Source organism: Tetrao urogallus (assembly GCF_951394365.1).
Source record: "Tetrao urogallus genome assembly, chromosome: 8".
In the NCBI taxonomy this organism is placed as follows: domain Eukaryota; kingdom Metazoa; phylum Chordata; class Aves; order Galliformes; family Phasianidae; genus Tetrao; species Tetrao urogallus.
Genome location: NC_136821.1, coordinates 19,095,900 through 19,101,899, shown reverse-complemented (window position 1 = coordinate 19,101,899; position 6,000 = coordinate 19,095,900).

Genomic DNA, 6,000 nt, shown 5'->3' with positions numbered 1-6,000 from the left:
TTCTTGCGGCAGATAGTGGTCATGAGAAGTTTTGCCCTGCAGGTCAGACAGAAAGCTGTACCAAACGTATAGGACCACCTTGTGTAGCTAGGTGGGAGGGACTTCTGTAACACATCTACCTCATCCCCTTTCCATTTTCAGTGGTGTTGTGTAGATCTCTCAATATCTTATGTGACAATTTTATGGACGAGATAGTATTTAACAAGATATTTGAGATATGGAATGTTTGAGGTTTGGTTTGAGATTTCTGTACAAAGGCAACATCTCTTAGAAATCAGACAGAAATCTATTTTGTGAATTACATGGGGGAAGTGCTTTGTGGAAAACACCCACAATCAAGTCACTAATAGGCATTATAGCTTTAATATTCTACTTTATTTTCCCAGCATTAGACACTCTCAGTAGCATTTCTGAGATTACCTGTAACGACTTGTTTGTACTAAGGCAGGGTGGCAGTTTAGCTGTGACTCTGCAAAGCGGAAAAAAGTTGATGTCTGTGAACTCTGCACCCACACTCTCTTTATGGCAACTTTGCAATATCTGTGCAATTGTTTTCTTGAGCCAGAGTCTGGAATCTCCTGAGTTCCTCTGAACATACACTAGCTTCGGTTATTGGTGTCCCAGCCATGCAGATCTCCTTGCCAAACAATCTGGACAGTTTTTAAATGCTGTATTGACAGAAAGGTTATGGATGCAATCCTGTGTTCTGTGCAGCTGCTTAACTGTTTTGGATGTAGACTGAGAAATTGTCCCATCCCGCTGAATAATAATCTTATCTCAGTCAACGTCAACTCATGGTTGAGGTGGGGCAAGAGTAATATAACAGTGTGCACAGCAGTAACTTTGGCATTTAATACTCACAAGTAGCATCAACCAGTGATGTGTACTCTCAGAGGTAAAGGATTCTGTCTGTTTGCCTTCTGTTCCTTGTTGTGCCTTTCCAAAGAATAACAAATCATACCCAGTATGCTGCTCTATTTTCTGTAGGTGTTTCAAAAATGAGACTTGGGGTGTTTAAGGGATCTCATAAAGCTCAAAAATTAAACATGGATCATCTAGAACAATGGGTCTTCCCATTGTTCCCATTTTTCTTCTGTTTCAAGCAACGTAAAAGGAGCTTTACTGTTTTGTGCTCCGCTATAAGGACCCATATTTATATACATGATTGTGTAAAGCAAAGTAAAAATTCCAAAAGAAAGCGAGCTGACTTCTTCCTTCCCAGCTCCATGCAGACAAAATGTTAGAAGGGCAAAAATAGCAATTGTGGTGCTTTATGCATTCCTGGGACGTGGTCAGGAAACAATATAGAAACACATAAAAAATAGAATAGAATTAGAAACTAATGTGCAGAAATGTCTTGCTGCGATTTTGCTTCTCCCTAAATAATGCTATAAATAAATGAATTGGTGCAACTGACATTTCCCCCCGATGACCTAGAAACTTTATTTGGAACAAGGCTTACAGGATATTTTATAACTTCTTTGGGATTTCTCTTTACTTTTTAGTAACTTGGCATATGAATTTCCGAGTGTAATATGGCACTACCATCAAAAAGAAGATCAAAATAGTGACTAGAATAAGTGAAAAGGAGATAGAACTAGCACAAATCTGTATGGAACAAAGAAGTTACATTTATTATCCAAAGTACATCTCCCATTGGGAGCTTGGGTAGCTATCATACAAATCATGATGGAAGATGTCATCTAATGAAGGGCCATTGTTATGGGAAGCAGGTAGTCTCCATTTCAACTAAAAATCTAGGTACAATGATATTAGATTTTAGCATGCAAGGAGCCAAAGGAGCCCCGTCTGTTATTAGGCACTTAATCTCACTACCTGATGTGAAATTGTCTAATAGGAAAATCAGGTATGAATTTCTGTGGAAAAAATGCAAATTGTATACAAAGTTGTCTCTATGAGTCTTGGTGTTAGTGCTTAAAGGTTAAGTTCTGGTTTCAATGAAACAGATCTTGTGGCTGTTCTTGGAGTCTGTGAGCTTTATTAAGTATATGAATATCAAATAACACCATACACTTGATTTATCTGATAGCAAGATATGTTTTCTTTGCCTCCCTTGGATCCTCAGACCTTGACTGAATCCTATCACCTGAGACAGGCATTTCTTTCTCTGTTGTTTCTGTGACATCTGAATGTAAATGTGAATGGGGAATCTGTCTTTGGAAGACATAAATGAGATTTGTTGTCTTTTAGTGGTCAGCTCTGGTATATACGCTCTTTTATGTATCTGCATAGTCTTACATAAGACAATGAATGAGAATAAGTTTTACCTAGGGAGACAGATGAGAAATAAAGGATGAGTAGATCTCCTCATCCACGTGTGAAATTCTAGCCCTATTTATAACAATGAGAGTTTTGCTACTGACTTCAGTAGGATCAGTTTTACCCCTACAGTGCAGTTCTGCTTTCCTTGAAGAACTAATGTATAAAATACAGCTTCTGCCAGCACATTACCAATGTATTAGCATAGAAAGAGAGTAGCATTGAATAACATCCATAACCAGTAATAGCTGCTGTGAGCATCCTGTTGAGCAGTGTACTAATGTTAATCACCAGCTTCCTGGGTTTAGTATATAGTATACTATATATAGTATAATACTATTTTCTTCATACCTGGATGAGGCAGACTTAGTATGAGTTGGGGTTCTTTGTGGAACTGTGGTTAGTTTTTGTTTTGTTTACTTTTTTCTTTTTTTAAAACTCATCAAAGGATGTCTGATGTGGTGTAGCTTCTTTGATTTTTGTTAATAAATCACACCATTTATAACTAAGCAAGTTTTTGAAGCCCTTCGAGGCACAGTTTAATTTTTCAGCTCTTTTAGTCTGGTTCTGCCTAGCTCCTTGTTAGCTTCCCATCCTCAGGTCTTGCCTTTTGTAAAGCAGATATGATCATGCATGCATTTTTGTGAGGTGTCTCTCACCTCATGGAGGAAGAAAAAAACCCTGTTGATTGTGATTACAGACTTCCCTGACCCTCTGCTCAGTAGGTAGTGTGCAGTAGACATTAGTAACATTATAGAGGCTCTTTGGCCAGTGTGTTGCCCACAAATCATGGATTGAAGACCATTGCTCAGTATCTTCCAGGTCAGATTAATATACTTTTTCTGACAGCACTGTTTAGATGTCAGCTAGAAGAATCACTCCTTCATGTGTTTGTGTGAGAACGAATCCTGTAGATAAAATTATATTGCATAATAATTTCCTGCAGTTCTACAGAAACTTGCTAGAGTAGTCCAAAGTTTAATTCAGCATCTCCCTATGAAATTGGATCTCTACTTTGTATTTCTGATTGCTTCTCTGAGGTCAGTTGATGACCTGGAAGCAATCGTTCTTTTTCTGAATAGTGCTTTGGTGCCTCCTACTAAAGTAGTGGAGATCACCTTCTGCTGAACTTGTATGTATATGCAGCAATAGCAGCCACGATGGGTGTTTCAGTGCACTGCGTAAGATCTTTCAAGTTAAGGGGGCTCTGACGGATCAGTTAGTTTTTGTGTGCCTGCATTTGACTGCACAGTTTAAATCATCTGGCTCAGATCAAGTGGTAACTTATAGTTTCAAACTCAGCAGTGTCTGCTGCAGGGGGAATTCTTCTGTTCCTGTAAATGAGAAAACAACACTCATGCTAACGCTGGCCCTGGAATTTCTTTGTAATAATCCTTCCTGAGAAACTCTAGCTTTCTTCATTGCAAATAGGAAAACGCTTGAAGGAGAATGTGCACATGACTGAGAACTTAAGAAGGAAAGAAAAGGAGTTTATCTAATTACTTCCAAAATGTAGAAGTGAGAAAGAAGAATGTATATCAAAACAAAAAGAAGTGAAACAGAAACGTGAGGTGACATAATGCTTTAAGATTCTGAAAGGAAACTGGAGATTTTACTCAAGGTTGGTCAAAGTTCTACATTGAGATAATAGAACACACCATCCTGAGATACTCAGCTTGGTAATTTGAGAGCACTTCATTAACTCTTTTCATCCTAGTGTGCTTCAGACTGAGCATCTCCAATTTTGGCTTTTTATACTACATGCAATAGATTCATTTTTCCTTTCTTATAAAGGAAGAATGGAACTGTCTTCAGCAGTATACTCTAAAAAGCTTTATGGATTCAAGCTGTCCCTTAGTGTTGTGGAGGATGCAATTTTGATCTTTTTCTCTAATGTATGAACTATGATACATCCTGACATACATCTGTCAGACCAGACTGAAAGCATGGAGCATGGAGACACATATTACTAGAACTGGGCCAAGAAATTGGTTTCAATCTAAAAAGGGGGATAGAAATGTAACATAGATGGGAAACAGAGTACCTCAAAGTAAGGTCATAATGGAAGATTTAAACTGCACAATTGAACAGACAGTAACAAGAAATCCTTAAAATATGCTGCAGTATCTGCATACAGATACTGACTTTTACAAATGTGCAACAAATGTGGATTGTTTGTGAAAAGAAAAGCAATAGGTCAAGATGTAAAATAACGGAAAAAATCAACTCTGCAAAGATAAATATTTATTTCTGTGGACAGTAACTGCTTTCTACTAAACCTGACAAGAATGATGATTCCAACCCTCTTTAATATTTACTGAAGAATTAGGAAGCTAATGGGAGAGTGCAGCAAAAATCCCCTCTTCTGCATTCTAGAGAAATAAGCAAGCCTAGCATTGCCAGGCCATACTGAAGAATACTCCAGTGTACTGAAAGCTACAGGTCTGCAGATCCACCTACTAAAAAGCACCAGCACTTGCTACTGAACAAAGCAGAGGCAAATATAAAATGAAAAATCCCACATCAACTGAAGGATGCCGATGAATTCTTTCTCATCTGTTTTTATGATTTTTAGTACTTCGATGAAACGCTGCTGTATGGCAGATTACAAGCAAGAGGTGGATGCATCTGGTTTGTTTTAAAGCCTCTTCCATTAGGGACAGGTAAGCATCAGTGTCATCTTTTCATACTGTAGCACATTTTAATATCTTCTCTTATTCTTTGGGTTGGTTTCCATTTTCAGTCCTTAACTTATGACCTCTTTTCTTTTTGATTTAGACTTTGATTACACTCCAGAAGAGAGAATTCACTTGAACTACAAAATCCATTTCTTATGGTACTAATAAAAATTGTGCCTACTGAAAACTGCAGTGGAAGAGAAAGGGAGGAAGCCTAACAGGCTTAACACCACCTTTTGTCTGTATTGTAGCAAGGGAAGAGGGAAAGATATCCAGGAATTGTCTTATCATATCACATACATGAGCATTTTTGTTCTTCTAATCTTTTTGATTTTTCAATGCCTCTCTTAACCCTTTCTTCTTGAAGCAAGGAAGGAAAATGATATTACAAGTATTCAATTTTTTTCTTTCTCAAGAGCAGCTAGTGTCCCTTGTGTTGAGAAGGAATCGGGACCATGTGGAAAGCTAGATTTCAATTGAGGGCAGTTTGTGGGGTTTTGCCTATAACTAAGGTTTAGCTGAGTTGCAGCTGAAGTATAGTTTAGCAGAGTGCAGATTCTGCATTTTTCTACACTCATGTATTGCTTTCTTACCTCTCCTAATTTTCTGCTTTTCCTTTCCTTCTCTGAAGGCGCCAAATGGAAAGCTGTATAATCTTTTTGAATATATTCTATGATTCTTGCTGATGAATTAGATGAACAGCTGCTTGGAACAGCCTGGGAATACAATTTGGTGAAAAAAAAGAGATGAGATACAAACAGATTCCCTTATGATGCCATTCATTCCATATGCAATATTATCCCAGAGGGGTGGAAACATGGCAAGACCTAAAATTCAATTTGAATTTGAGCTGGTTTTTAAAGAAGCAATTCTACATACACTGCACCCACAAAACCATGTGCAAATTGGCACACACTTTCACTTTTTTTGTAAGAACAGCCTAGTTGGTTGTATGCATTTTTCTCTCTGTGCAGAAGAACTTTTACAGGGACAACTATTGTAATTTCTTTTCACTATTTCCCAAAGTTATGCTAATTCTTAC